A 15,370-nucleotide genomic window follows, 5' to 3' on the forward strand; every position below is an offset into this window, starting at 1 on the left:
TGCCATGTACAAGAAGATACCTTATTTCTTGCGGTAGTCTTCATTTTTTGTTTCATTAGCGATAAAATCCACTTTTTCTGTTATGCAAATGTGTGTCCAAGGTGCCTGTTATTATCCTTCTCTGGAGCCCAGTAACTCCCCCGTACAGTGCCCAGCCTGCCTTCCTTTATGCTGGGTTCAGACCTGAGCGTACTTAAACGTACGCTCTGTATGCGCGATTGTACGGGCGTTTGCAATCGCGCATACAGAGACAAGCGAACGCCCATTGTCGCGCGTTCCCGCTAAAGTCTATGTACGGGAACGCGCGACAAGACGCCCCAAAGAAGCTCATGTACGCGCTGTAAAACGCTCAGGTGAGAACCATTCCCATAGGGAATCATTGGTTCTTGCCTGTTGAGCGTTTTACAGCGCGTAGGAACGCGCTGTAAAACGATCAGGTCTGAACCCAGCCTTAGAGCCCAAGCACACCTCTTCCAGCATAAGTAACTGCCCACACCCGAACTCTTTTCCGCCACCCCCTCCGATATGAGCAATCTCACGCAGGCGCAGTACCGCGGACTGCCTGCATGATGTAGAAGCTCCTGAGGGCAACCGCTTCAAATGTGCCCAGTGACACATTTGAAACTGTTGCCCTCAGGAGCTTCTACATCGCGCAGGCAGTCCACGGTACTGCGCCTGCGTGAGATTTCACCAAGCAGACGCAAGGAATCTGTGGGCGTAGTTACATCCAAATAATCACATAGCGGAGGGGGCGGCGGCAAAGAGTTCGGGTGTGGGCAGTTACTCATGGTGCAAGAGGCGTGCTTGGGCTCTAAAGGAAGGCGGGCTGGGCAGGGGAGAGTTCCTGGGCTCCGGAGAAGGATAATAACGCTCTCTGGGCACCTTGGACACTCATTTGCATAACATAAATAGGGCAACAACCTCCAAAGTCTCACTGGGCATGCGCCGAGCCCAGTGATGTAACCTGAGCGCTGTTGCCCTCAGGAGGTTGAGAATCGCGCAGGCGCAGGCCACAGGCGGTACTGCACCTGCACGAGTTTTCTGGCCGCAGACAGGAAGAAGGACGGGGCATTTCTATAAGGTAGACTATGATGTCGGGGAGGGGGCGGAACTGTTTGCCGGGGCCGTGGGAGGTTATTTGAGGATCAGGAGGCTGTTTTGGGCACTGCAGGGGGGCGTCACTGGGCACCGGACAGTGAAAAAAACGCCCCTCTGGGCACCTTGGACCCTAATTAGCATAACATAAAAAGCGCTTTTATATCAAAACTACAAAACGAAATAAAGTAAGAAGAAGACTGCTGGAAATAAGGTACTTAAGTGAACATAGTGATGGTGCCAGCTTAAAATGGTAAAAGCAGGTGACGTTCCTTTTAATATGCTCAAACCAGGTGACAGATTCCCTTTAAGCCCTGTATCCCTCAGTTGGAAATTACAACCATCATTGCAAAAGTAAGATTGACAATCATTGGCAGACTAACTCAGGTATACATGCCTAGCTCTAATAAACTAGCAAATGGCAGATCCTCAAAACATGGATCCCACCTATGTGCATGTAGCCATTTTTTGTTTTGTTTCACTTCAATAGAAATGTCCTATCCTTGTCCGCAAAACTGACAAGAATAGAACATGTTCTATCTTTTTTGCAGGGCCACGGAACGGACAGCACACGGTGTGCTGTCCACATCTTTTGCAGCCCAATTAAAATGAATAGGTGCCCATCCTGTCCGCTAAAAATGCGGATCAGATGCGGACCGAAACTATGGTCGTGTACATGAGGCCTAACTGTTGGCCGAAGGCCTATGTGACTGACAGCTATCTCTCCAGAGCCCTCTATACAAGTGCATGCATGTGTTGTGAATGGGACAGGAGAGAAAGCTTATCCTCCTAAGGCCTCATGCACACGACCGTTGTTTTCCGTTCCGCAAATTGGGGATCCGTTGTTTGTTGCTGTTTTTTTTCCCCGTTGTGTTTCCGTGTGTCTTCCGTTTTTGGGGGGCGGACCTCCAAAAAAAAGTGTAATTTTAATATCCAGGATACTGGAAAATGGATGTGGACGACAGACGGTTGTGCAGCCGCATTTTTGGCGGTCCCATTGACTTGAATGGGTCCGCAAACCGATTTTCCCCCTACATCTTCCATCATAGAAGAGTCAAAAGGACCACATACAAACATATACATCTGTAGAAGGGATCGGCACCCTTCTGCAAGCCAGCGGATGTGAAACTACAACTCCCAGCATGCACACTTGCAAGGCTGTTCCAGTAACTCCCATAGCAGTGAAAGTAGGATTCTGGGAGTTGTAGTCTCCGAACAGAGTGCTGGAGGTTTCTAATCCCTGATGTAAAGGGTATGGCCAGGGCTGTCATGGATGGAACGGAAATCCATTCCTGAAGTTTCAGTCTGCAGTTGTGACACGTGGTGCGACTTTATGTCTTCCTGTGGGGGCTTCTTTTCTACTAGGCACAAAGGGGAGGAAAAGAATTGTGAATGTTCTTTTACGTTGACACGGCTCATATGCCGGAATGTACCGGTGGTTTTCACACTGTACACCGGCAGAATATATAAGGGCTGTAATGTGCCCCACCCCTTGCAGTGAACTGGTAACATCTGTGGGACTCGCGCGCAGCACTCTCCCTCCCCAGAGCCGGTGACGTGCGCCGCGGACGCGCGCAGACAGTGGCCGGTCTCCTATCGCAAGCTGATGCTCGGGAGCGCGCACGGGCTGAGGGAGACTGGCGCGGTGACGTCACGGGAGGGGGGAGAGCTGGGAGCCTCACCCAGGCTGGGTTGGTGGCGCTGTGTGTCCCGAGCTGAGGAGGACAAGCGGGAGGCGGCGGGGATCCCAGGCAGCGCCCGGGCCCATACAGGAGAGGGAGGACAGCGGGGTGAGTGTCTCAGGCTTCGCTTTCACATGGGCCGGGGGAAAGGGGCCGCCCTTTTGGGCTTCAGGATGGGGTGGTGGAGTGGAGGCAGGGCCCAGGAATTGTATTACAGGGGCTGCCAGCAGTATCCAGCTGTGATGCCGGAATCGGGGACTTAAAGGGTAACTCTTTGTGACCATGGGTGTGGGCAGCGCATCTCCGTGGTCAGACAATAGCTTGACGTGACAGGAGATGTGGCTATGCAGGGGCTGCCCACTCTAGCAATGCTTGCCATTCTCTGCATACTTGTAATGTTTGCCATGGCACTCCTTTATGTGAGCATGCACAGTGCCAGCTGTCCTCCCTGGGTGCACACCTTGGGCAGGCTTTGTGGCATGGGGGCTTTTTCTTTTCTCTTGTCTCCCTGCTGGATGGGCATGAGTACCAGGTACTTAAATGGGTAGCAGTGCATCAGGGGCAGCTGCTGTCACTGGCGCTTTGCTTGGAGCTGCCCTCTGAAAGTTCCTGTATTGTAAAATGTCTCATGCGGCAGGCAGTGGTGTCTGCCATTATCACTGATTAACCACTTCATGCAGGGCAGCCCAGGTCAGGTACTAGAGACTAATGAGTGAGACCTATGGCGAGCAGCGCTACAATAGGCGCTCAGGAGCTAACGCCGTATCTCTCCTCTTGTATGGACATATAACATTGAGCGAGAGAACTGAGCCCCACCTAAACCATGAACGGAAAGAGGTTACTGAGCGGAGGGTCTCCTCCCCTTTTTGGCCTGCCAAGGGAAGGAAGATCAGTGTCTTGGAAAGAATGTCAGCTCCTGCTGCTATTCAGTGAGGGCTCCAGTAATAAATGGATGTCCCTATATTTCAGCTGTGATCGGGGTGGAGTAAATCTCACTTGGTATGGTCCATGTCTTTGGTTTAGGCTAGTGAAGGAATTGTGACACTGGCAGGGGATGGCTCAGTGGGGCTAGCTTGTAGAAAGCAAGGGAGGGAAGGGGGCTGATTAATGCCAGATTGTATTAGATGTGTGTGTCACTTGCCATGTCTTCTCCTTCGATGGAGCTTGTCATTCCTTAGATCATTATGTTCTTCATGAAAAGAAAAAACATTTTTTTTTCTTGGGGGGGGGAAGGAGCCAGGCAAACTCATATATATATATATATATATATATATATATATATATATATATATATATATATATATATATATATATATATCTCTTTTATTTCCCCTTACATTTGTAAATTTATACAACCAAGTAATGCACATCCATGGCTGAGGGATGTCTATATAGCAACCTGCGGCTCTCCAGCTGTTACAAAACTACAACTCCCAGCATACCTAGACTGCCTACAGCAGGGCATGGTGGGAATCATAGTTTTGCAACAGCTGGAGAGCCGCAGGTTGGCCATCCCTGCTATATAGGTTATCTTGGTGTATCTAGTATGGTATGTAAAGATCTACCATGCTTGTTCCAGATGAGTTTGACATCATCCTACTAGATATAGCTGAGGGATGGAATAATTAAATGAACAGAGGCCTGGTAATCATGGCGGGAAGCCTAGTAAAGTGCGTGCCCTTTAGGATGGGGAATCTACAGTACAGTTGACATTTTTACTGCGTTAGCGCCCATTTACTTGGGTCGATACACAGGGTAATGATCAGGAACAAACCGTTGACTCCCGATCATTGCCTGATCGTTCAGCAGCAGTAGAGTTGCATTTACATGCAGCAATCTTCCCTTCTGTATCTGGATGAAGGATGATCACTACTACGATTGTTCATCCCCGATTCCCCATACATTTGTCATTCTTTTTTACACAGACCTCTGCATTAACAGTGGCAGTAAGACACCCGGCCCTCTAGGACCCAACATATGCCATAAACGGAAAGATGGAATTAACCCTTTAAAGGCAGTTTGTCAGCATTTATTTATTTTTGCTGCTAAAACTGCCTGTAGCTATCTATAGGTGACAGGGAGAGCAAGGCAAACCTAATGGAAATGCAGGTTGCCTGACACAGAAATGAAAGTTTTAATCCGACATGTATTTGTGTCAGAAATCCAAGGCTCAACCTCAGGTTTCCGCTGTGGATTTGGAGATTGTCATACCGTAGATTAGCCCATTCAGCCTGGCTGATCTGCATGCGGAAGCTGCGCATGGAAGAGTTGTCACTTTTTTTTCTTCTTGTGATGTGATTATATAAGGCTACTTTCACACTCGCGTTTGCATTATCGGTGCGGGTCCGTCTGTGCAGATACCAGACGGATCCGCACCTAACGCAGGTGTGAAAAATAGCCTAAACTGCATTCTGAAAAATGAGTGTTGTGTAGACTGTGGCGTGTTTCTCCTGTTGAATACGATGACAGGCAGATTTACATGGATTAAATTGGTTGTCCGGTTTCAGGAGGAAACTAAACAGCACAGGTGATCCGCCTGCAAAAAAAGATCTTATCGTTACTTAAGCCTCATGCAGGCGTCCGTGGAACACCGGACTGGCATTGCAGGAGCGGACGGGATCATGACAACCAATGACGCCGTGCGCTCCTGCAATGCCAGTCCGGTATTCCTCGGACATCTGCATGAGGCTTTACTTGGCAGATCCCATGCCACCACACCTGTTCTCCTGGCTCGGTTCTGTTTACCTGGCTGCAGTGGTGACGACTCATCAGCAACATATGCACCAAAGAGGCCAGTGATTGGCTGCAGCGGTCATGTGTGCCTTGTGTTTTCTGGTTTCCATCTGAGCTGAGAATGAGCCCTTAAGGAGGACATTTCACATTTTTTTTAAAGTTTTTTTTTATACTCCGTACCTGTACATGGAGAGTACTTTCCGCTGATGCTGCTAGAATTAATATTTTTTTGAAAGACCTCTCATTTTCCTTCTCCCTGGCTGCAGCGCGGTCCAATTGCAACGGCCCAGTGACTGGTCCTCTTTAAAAGGGTATTCCAGCTATGTAAAGTTATTCCCTAGCCAAAAGATAAGGATCAGTGGGGTCCTACTGCTGGGGCCCCCATGATCTCAAGAACAGGGACCACTTGGAGCCCCCCAAATTGGAGCTGCCAGTCAGGCATGGGTGCAGCTGCCCTATTCATTTCTATAGGAGTTTTGGAGATAGCTGAGTACAGCGCCTGGCAACAGTATCTCTGGATCTCCCATTGAAAGGAAAAGAACAACTGCATGCATGCCCAGCCAACTGCTCCCTTCATTTCACGGGGATGCACGGGGTACAGAGTCTCTGTTCTTCTGATTGTGGGGGTCTTGTGGATATGGGATAAACTTACATAACCGGAGAATACCACTTGTATTTTACTTGTGCATTTGGGCGAGGCTATGTTCACAGTGGCGTTATGAAATCAGGCAGGGGAAAAGAGTGCTGGAGTTCACCATATCCGGTATAGCCAGATAATGCCGGGAATAGCCGAATCCCCTCTGACTAGAATGGGATCCAACGGGGATCCGGCCACTTTCCAGCATACATGAGTGCTGGCCTTCAGCCGCAAAAAAAAGGCCTGTATGCATGACTGTTTGTCTGGCTGAAAGCCAGAAAGTGGTTGGATCCCCATCGGATAAGGGCTCATGTGCGTGTGTACCCTGTGCCCTGTATTGTGGACCGCAAACAGCAGGTCCGCAGTATACGAGCGGCGGCTATGTGCACTCCGTATCACGGATGTGGACTTATTGACTTGAATGGGTCCACAATCCTCAAGGTGCGGAGCGGAGGCATGGATCAGAAGCACCACGAAGCGCTTTAGTGGGATTGATCCCTGACATTGTAGTCAAAGGGAATTCGGCGGTTTCCGACATTTTCTGGCTATACCGGATACAATGAACTCCAGCAGGCCGTTCCTCTGCCTGATTTTATAACGATACTGTGAATGTAGCATTATGGAGCCATGACTGTGTCCTTGTAGGAGTCTATAGCTGATTTTATTACTGATATGTGATCCTTTTTATTCTAGCTCGCTGTTGTTTCTTTTTCATGGATATGTCCGTACAAACAAGTGTCTTCAGTTCTAGATGTTCCAGGCACTGTCCAGAAGTGCCACTTGCCTGTCCCCAAAGGCTATCAACCGTGGAATACAGTGGCTGTTAAATAGGTTGTCTGGGTGATAATATATAATTTTTGATAGGGTCAGAATGGCATGAGAATATAAAAAAGTGGTACATTACTTCGCCCCCTCCACCCACCATACCAAGTTCTTTTAGGTCTCCACTTCCTGGTACCTCTCCGCACACAGGAAATGGCAGCTTAGCAAATCACTGAGCGGTCACCACTCACCAGCACTTCCTGTGTGTCCAGAGACCAGGATGAAGGGACAGGCGGGGGATTGTTGGAATGGGAGTGGTGGGGGATCAGTGAGGTGAGTAGCACTTGTTTTTTATTTATTTTTATGCTATTTAGATAAAAAAACAAAAAAAAAAAGTTAGAATGGTTTCCCTTTTTTTTTTTTTAAACTGATAACCTATCCTCTAGATAGGTCATCAGTATCTGAACGGTCTGGTCCGACATCAGGGACCCCCGCCGATCAGCTGTTTGAGAAGGCCGAGACTTTCACAGGAGCGCCACAGCTCAGCACCTTTTGTGAATGACCTATCCAGGGTAGGTCATCGGTTAAAAGTCTGAAAACCCCTTTTAAGAACTGCAAACTGACTAGATTTAGCAGTTCTTAAGGCCTTTTTATATGGGCTGATGCCCAGGCAATTATAAGTTAGGAACAGAAGGTTCCTGATAATTGCCTGGTCTTTGGCAGTGGTGATTGCTATATGCAGCAATCACCTCCGCCCTATTGGGATGAGTGATGTCTACTGCGATCGCTCATACCTTTACATAATCTGTTTCTGGTCAGCAGATCCCACATTACACAGGAGGGTCTGCTGCCAGCAAACAAGGATTTTCTGTGCTGCATAAAAGGTGTGATTACCTGTTGAACCAGCATTTGATCACTGATCGGGAGATCGGCAGCACATTTACACTTGGCATGTATCGGGAACGAGTGTTTCTCCAAATGTTCATCCCTGATCCTTGGCCCATGTAAAGGACCCTAACTTGTGTGGAGGATTTCAGTATGCTCGATCCTTGGTTCTGCTGTGAGATATAGGTGGTCAGACACCTTGGACTTTCTATACTTCTGTGTAGGAGACTATTGCACATTCTGTTCTGAAAGCTTTATTATTTTGTTTTAGAAAGTGCAAGACTCCCTGATGGAGTCCATTATAGTCATAGAGGTCCACTGCGCACTGTTGAATTCCTCGAACAGAAGGATGGAAACAGTAAAGCAGATGTGATTGCTGTTGGCAAAGTGCTTTTTCAGCCGACAGCCATTCTTTCTGCTCACCCAACACGTGTATGTCAGCTTGGCTGAGCGTGCATGTGTTCTCCTTTTATCATCTCCCTTGAGAACAAAGGGATCGGGCGTGTTAAACTCCAACTGCCTTACCATTTTTCCTCTCTGTTAGTGGAGTCAGGAAACCCCTCATATACATTAGATGGTTCGCTGATCTTTACCGAATTGGTAGGTTTGGCTGTCATCCATCTATGGAAGTACTGGTAATCATGTATGCATGGCCAATCTAACTCTGCATATTTATGGGGAAGTCTAAAGAGTTCTTGACTGATAGCAATGTGATGTGTGTGGCCATGTTAAAGGGGTTGTCTGAGTTATAAGAAAACTCCCCAGTGCCTCCAAATGTGATAAAATGATACAAGAACATATATTTGCCACATAATTCCTTGCTGTTAAAGACAACCTTTAAAGGGGTTCTGCAGTTTGTTTAAACTGATGATCTATCCTCTGGATAGATCAGCAGCATCTGATCGGGGTTCCGGGACCCCTGCCGATCAGCTGTTTGAGAAGGCAGTGGCGCTGGTAGTACCGCACCGGCCTTCTCGCTGTTTACCACACGCCAAGTGACGTCACGACTAGTATCAATGGCCTGGGCGGAGCTAAGCGCTGCTCACTTGAATGGAGCTTAGCCGCGCCCAGGTCAGTGATACTAGTCGTGACGGCGAGAAGGCCGAGGCACTACTGCCAGCGCCGCTGCCTTCTCAAACAGCTGATCGGCAGGGGTCTCGGGTGTCGGACCCCCGCCAATCAGATTCTGATGATCTATCCAGAGGATTCACAATGTCGTTCAAGTACAATCAGCCAGACAATAACATTATATAGTATAGTAGTTAAATCCTAGTACATTTAGTTCTGAGCATCTCAATGGACATATTAAACTAAACCGTGCGGGTTATCAACCCTATGTTGACTAAATTAGTGTATGGACGGTCTGGTTTCCACAAAATCTAGTCCATTTGCATAGAATGGGGACAGTCTCCCGTCTAAGTTTGGTATATAATACATCCGTTATCTACTTTAGATTGGAGAATTAGGAGGTGGTCTCAAAGAAGGAGTATTGAAAAAGTGAACAGTTCACAATGTATAGGTATGAGAAATGGAAAGGGATACAGAGAAATAGTACAGAGGGGATGAAGGAGAAGGAGAAAAAAGGGGAAGAAAAAGAAAAAAAAAACAACCACGCCTCTCAGTTGCAACTCTTGTTCGTTTCCTGTAAGAGTAACATCTGTAACCTCTCTCTATGCATGGCGTAGGTGATTTGTGATCTCTTTTCAGGCACATTGAAGCCCCGCACGTTGAGCGATGCCAGTTTGATCGTGGATCCCCCCCCCCAAAAAAAGGGGGGGGGGGGAAGGAAGGAAAAAGAGTAAAGTGTAGGGTACAGAAAGAAGTAGAGAAAGAGAAAATAAAGATCACATAGCAGGGTAAAAAGCCTGCATTAAGTTATCAAATAACAAGACTAAGTGTTGTGCAGAGATCTATGTTATGGGGGAACTAAAGCACCCCCCCACCCACTGCTGTCAGGGAGCTGATCCCTACAGTAAGGTATCTCCTATATGGCAAAACTCAACGTCACTAGACGCCAAACTAACTAGAGAATGACCTACGATGACAGTATTCGAGAGAATAATAAAGTGGCAAATAAGAGCAGAGCAAAAATAAATCTGAAAAAAATGCAACTATAAAGCCTTATAGTATGTAAAAGGGAGCTATATAGGGGAGAGGGGCTTAAAGGGGTCCCCGTTAACCAGGGCCTGCATTTTTCAAACAGCACGTGGCTGGTGTAGAAGAACTAGTACAGCTACAGAGTTCCAAGAGTCCCTTTCGGGTATCCTGGTCCATCCAGCTCTCGTCATCGGAGGTTTGTCCTCTCCTGGGACCCCAAGGGCTCGAGCGTGGCGAGATTGGAGGAATGGGGTTCCGGTCCAGTAAAGAAACGGAGGTAAGAGCAAGACTAGATAGGAAGTTCGGGAGGTCCTCCTGATCTCGCAGTACATATATCTTCCCACCTTTACGGACCACAAGGTGGAAGGAAAAACCCTAAGTATAAGGGGTGCCTTGTTTCCTTAAAATGTCTAGGAGAGGCCACAAAGTTTTGCATTGGGTTAGTGTAGAGCGGGAAAGATGTTGCAGAATTTGCACTTCGGCTTTATTGAAGTCCCAATGAGCCACATTTCTTGACTTCTTCATGATCTCTGCTTTAACTGTATAATAATGCATGCGGCATATGACATCTGTAGGTTTATTCGGGTCAGGGTTTACTGGGCCTAGGGCACGATGAGCTCTGTCTATTTCCAAGTCATCATTTATAGGCCTTCTCAAAATGGCGCAATAAAGTGTTTGTACAGTGGCCAAAAGTTCATCCGGCTTGATTGACTCAATGACTATAATGAACACATTAATTTAAGTGTAGGCAGCGGGTGCCGGCAGAGGTATCACATACCCGGCACCCGCCATTCTGTGACATGACGCTGCAATCCCCAGCAATTAACCCCTCAGGTGTCGAATCAAAATGTTGGTATCGTGACAACCCTACTCTACACTGATAAGGCACAATCAACCCGAAACGGCTAGCTGGATTAGTTATTATCCAAGTCATGTCTAAAGGCCTTTTAAAAGCTTGAACATTGACTTATAGGATAGCTCCCTTACATCTGGTGGCATTAGCGGCAGAGCTTACTAGGAGCTCATTTAAGTACCCTCTTCCTGGCATTTAGAATATTGACTCGCAGTGCGGATTTGAAATCTGTAGTATGCCAATTTGTAATATGGATCTCCCCTGCGGATTTCAACCTTTGCAATGAAAAAAAATAAAAATGCACAAATTGCTTCCGACTTTTCTGCTGTACTTTTAGGCCCTTGTGGACATTGTCCACATGAGACTGCAGTGCTGTGGATTTGCCGTTGTGTGGCAGATTATTGTACAGTACCAGCAAAGTGAATGAGGTGTTAACAATTCTCATCCACACACTGCTTGAAAAATCCACAGAGGAAATTCACCTGTGATGCAGATTTGAAATATGCAGCCTGTCAATTTATGCTGCACATTTCATCTGTAGTAATACAAAGAGGAATATCTGTGTCAAACTGCTTTTCTGCAATAAAATCTGCACCATTTTTTTTTTGCGAATTTCCTGTAGAGATGCAGCAGAAAACCTGCAGTGTTTCAGTCTGACATGGAAAAACCCAAAGGGTGCGGCTACACAAAGACATTTGTCACGCGACAAAAGGGTACAACTACTCTGCAACATTTTTTTTTAAGTGATAGTCTATGGAGTCACACTGCAACATGCGACATGCTGTGGCACGACAGTCACCCAAAAATCCAACTTGGATAGATTTTTTGTGCGACTATCGTGTCAGTCGCAGCATGTCGACTGTCACAGTGTGACACCATAGACGATCATCACAAAAAAATGTTGTGTGACATTACTGCGATAAATAGTAGCGCATAAAATGTCAACTTGTAGCCCTAGCTTTAGGGTACATCTGTACGGCGATTTTGGGCATGACAACACGCGAGTCGCAAAAAATCCAACACTGTTTGTCGAGGTTGCAGCAAAAATGAGTTGCACTACAGCAGCCCAACTGCGCGACGATACTTGGGTGCATGACAGCTGTTTAGGCCAAAATCGCAGTGTAGGTGTACCCTCAAGATCTGCACCATAGGCCAATTTCTGCTGCAGATTTTTTATGCAGCGTGTGGATGAGATTAGGTATATCACTGTAAAACACTGCAGATGTTCCGCACGCAATTCCGCCACCAAATTCCGCCATGTACATCAAAGAGCCAGAAGTAATGTATCTTTGAATCTTTTAGTTATCTACACCCAGACATGTATGGCCATCTTTAGGGTGGATCTTATACTAAACCACGGCAGTATAAATGCTGTCTGTGTAGGTGGCATATTTTCTGTATCTAGAGGGAAAAAATCCGTTCTGTGGATTTTCATATATGCAGTATGTCAATTCTGTCGTTTGCAGTGTGCAAGGTGAAATCTACAATAGATCCATGGCAAAAACCACTTGTAACACATGCTTAGGGCTCGTTCACACGAACGTTTTTTTGCGTTCCGTATACGGTACCATTTATTTCAATGGTTCAGCAAAAAAAAAAAACGGAATGTACTCCGTATGCATTCCGTTTCCGTATTTCTGTTTTTCCGTTCCGTTTAAAGATAGAACATGTCCTATTATTGCCCGCAAATCACGTTCTGTGGCTCCATTAAAGTCAATGGATCCGCAAAAAAAACTGAACACATATGGAATGTACTCCGTATGTCTTCCGTATCCGCTCCGTTTTTGCGGGACCATCTATTGAAAATGTTATGCCCAGCCCAAATTTTTTTTCTATGTTATTACTGTATATGCCATACGGAAAAACCGAACGGAACCGGAAACACTACTGAAAAAAACTAACAAAACAGAAAAATGGATCCAGGAAAAACATCTGCAAAACACTGAAAAAGACATACGGTCTTGTGAACAAGCTCTTAATCTGCAGCAGGTTAGCAAGCTAATGAAGCTTTTTATTGGTGCCCTTTGGCCAAGGATCGGACCAGTGCAAACGTTTTTAGGAACAAACGTACATTCTTCTTGACGTCAAATCTTTTTGTTACAGGCCCCATTCAAACAACTGTATTTTTGGTCTGCATCCAATCTGCATTTTTTGTGCATCAGACTGGATGCGGACCCATTCATTTGAATGCTGCAAAAAGTGCGGAGAGCACTGTCCACATCCATATGCCCATTCCTCAGCCCTGCAAAAAAGACAGAACATGTCCTATTCTTGTCCATTTTGTGGACAAGAAAAGGCATTGTTACAATGGGTTTGCAAAAAAGGATGAAACACGGGCGTCATCCATATTTTGCAGATTGCTGCAAGATCCCTGTGGTATATTTCCCCTCATTGTTTTCAATGGAAGTCAACGCTACAGTTTGCGGCACGGTAGTTTAACGCCATATCCCTTCTTTCCCTGGTGTTTGGATAGCCACATCTGGTCTCTGCTTGTGATTTAGCTCCATTCAATAAAGCTGAACCGTAAACGGTTCAGTGGAATTCAAAGTGAACAACCGCAACATAAGTGGTTGTAGTTTTTGCCACTGTATACATATTTTGACGCTGTCAGAATCCGCTATGTGAATGGGCCCTAATTAGGGTGAGTTCACGTAGTTCAAATGTAGATTTTGGTACAGATCCACCTCCTACTGATAGTAATGGGAAAACTGCTTGGAGTAAAGAAGATAAGAGCGTGAAGTGACATGTTCATTCTTGGTGTGGATTCTGCAGTGAATCCACACGCAAAGTTGACATTGAGATGGTTAGGATCAAAAACCGTACCAAAAAATGTGCTGAAGTTTAAAGCAGGTATCATGTGAGGTTTTTTTTTTTTTTTTTTCAGCGCAGAAAAACTGGGTGACCTCGCCCTTAACATTGTAAAATCTCTGCCATGATGGAAAGGGTTGTGCAGTTGTTTGTCTGACTGTAGTTTAATTCGCAACCAGCAAGAAAAGCTGTGGTGTAGTGTAATTACAAGTGCTCGCTCCATTCAAGTGGTTTACACTCGCTTCCGAGACGGCAGGCAGTGTAATGAACAGGAAGCAGCGCTCACATGGAGCACCGCCTGCTCTTCAAACAGCTGATTGGCCGGGTGTCGGACAACCGCCAATCTGATGTTGATGAGGATCCTAAACTTGCAGCAGGAGCTACAATGGAACGGTTTAGATCAAAGCATAGTCATGTGTTAGAATGGCATAGTCAAAGTCCAGACCTAAATCCCATTGAGAATCGGTGGCAAGATTGGATAATTGCTGTTGACGATGCTCTCCACCCAATCTGGCTGAGCTTGAGCTATTTTGCAAAGAATGGGCAAAACTTTCAGCCTCTAGATGTGCAAAGACTTCCAGCTGTAATTGCAGTGAAAGGTGGTCCTACAAAGTACTGACTCAGGAGGGACGAGTACAAATGCACGCCACATTTTCCAGATTTGGATTCATTAATTTTGAAAACCATGTAGTATTTTCACTTCACACACACACACACACACACACACACACACACACACACACACGTGTTACTTTGTGTTGGTCTATCACCTAAAATCCCAATAAAATACATTTGTTTGTGGTTGTAATGTGAAAAATGGGGAAAGGTTCAAGGAGTATTTTTCACTGTAAATGCTGCCACTGATCAGTCCACAGTCTAAGGCCTCATGCACATGGCCGTTGTTTTGGTCCGTCATAGACTGCCTGTACAGGCAGTTCTACTCCCTAAAAAATGTCTAATGCATATGAGTGTACACAATGATTTCACTGCCATTCATGAGCGCTGTGAACGGCGCAGGCAGCACAACAATACAATACAGTTGTTGCCTGAAAGCTCCAATAGCAGAGCTCCGCACAGTACAGAGCTTTGTTATTAGGGAGGAGGCTGCTGATTTGCCAGTATCAGCAGGCTGCTGTGCCATTGGTTGCTCCTCTCACACCCCCATTCTCCCGCACGCTGAACATAACTGCAGCTTCCTTTTCAGTTGTTATGAAAATGGGGAAAGGGCGCCATCCCCGCTCCATTGCGGGCTGCGGATGAAGTACTACTGATGAAGGGAAAGCATGGCAGAAATGGAGCCTCTGCTAAGCAAAGACCATGTGCCCAGGTGATGTCGCACCAGAAGTCCCAGCATGCCCTGCAGGCTTCTATCTGCTGCTGGGAGCTCAATGTGGAGGTTTGTGAATGAAAAACTAATAGCCAAGAGGCTAAACTAAACCCTGTTTCTGAACTAAACACAGGAAAGAGTTTGAAAACCTGCTGTTTCTCTAGATTGACCTTATGTTGATAGTAGTGTTAATAGAGTCTTAAAGGTCTATAAAAGTAGGGTACCTACTCTAGTAACACTACTATCAACATAAGGTCATCTAGAGCAGTGTTTCCCAACCAGTGTGCCTCCAGCTGTTGCAAAACTACAACTTCCATCATGCTCGTGCAGACAAAGGCTGTCCGGGCATGCTGGGAGTTGTAGTTTTGCAACAGCTGGAGGCACACTGGTTGGGAAACACTGATCTAGAGAAACAGCAGGTTTTTCAAATTCTTTTTTTTTTTCCTGTAGGTGTTTAGGTATCAGAGCAATCAAATGAAAGTTCTGATTTA

The 15,370-nt window shown here is 46.2% G+C and overlaps 1 protein-coding gene across 2 annotated transcripts in view; it reads left to right on the forward strand.

Moving 5' to 3' along the window:
* Positions 1–2,728: 2,728 nt before the first annotated feature.
* RAP1B (RAP1B, member of RAS oncogene family) overlaps positions 2,729–15,370 on the forward strand; it is a 68,348-nt gene continuing 55,706 nt past the window's right edge. The window contains exons 1-2 of one of the 2 annotated variants that reach the window (XM_044280456.1): positions 2,729–2,885; positions 9,998–10,168. The gene's annotated coding sequence lies outside the window, so the exon portion shown is untranslated. The remainder of the gene's footprint in view (positions 2,886–9,997; positions 10,169–15,370) is intronic. The other variant, XM_044280455.1, reaches the window with a different exon arrangement.

Source organism: Bufo gargarizans, chromosome 2 (assembly GCF_014858855.1).
Source record: "Bufo gargarizans isolate SCDJY-AF-19 chromosome 2, ASM1485885v1, whole genome shotgun sequence".
Taxonomy (NCBI): Eukaryota; Metazoa; Chordata; class Amphibia; order Anura; family Bufonidae; genus Bufo; species Bufo gargarizans.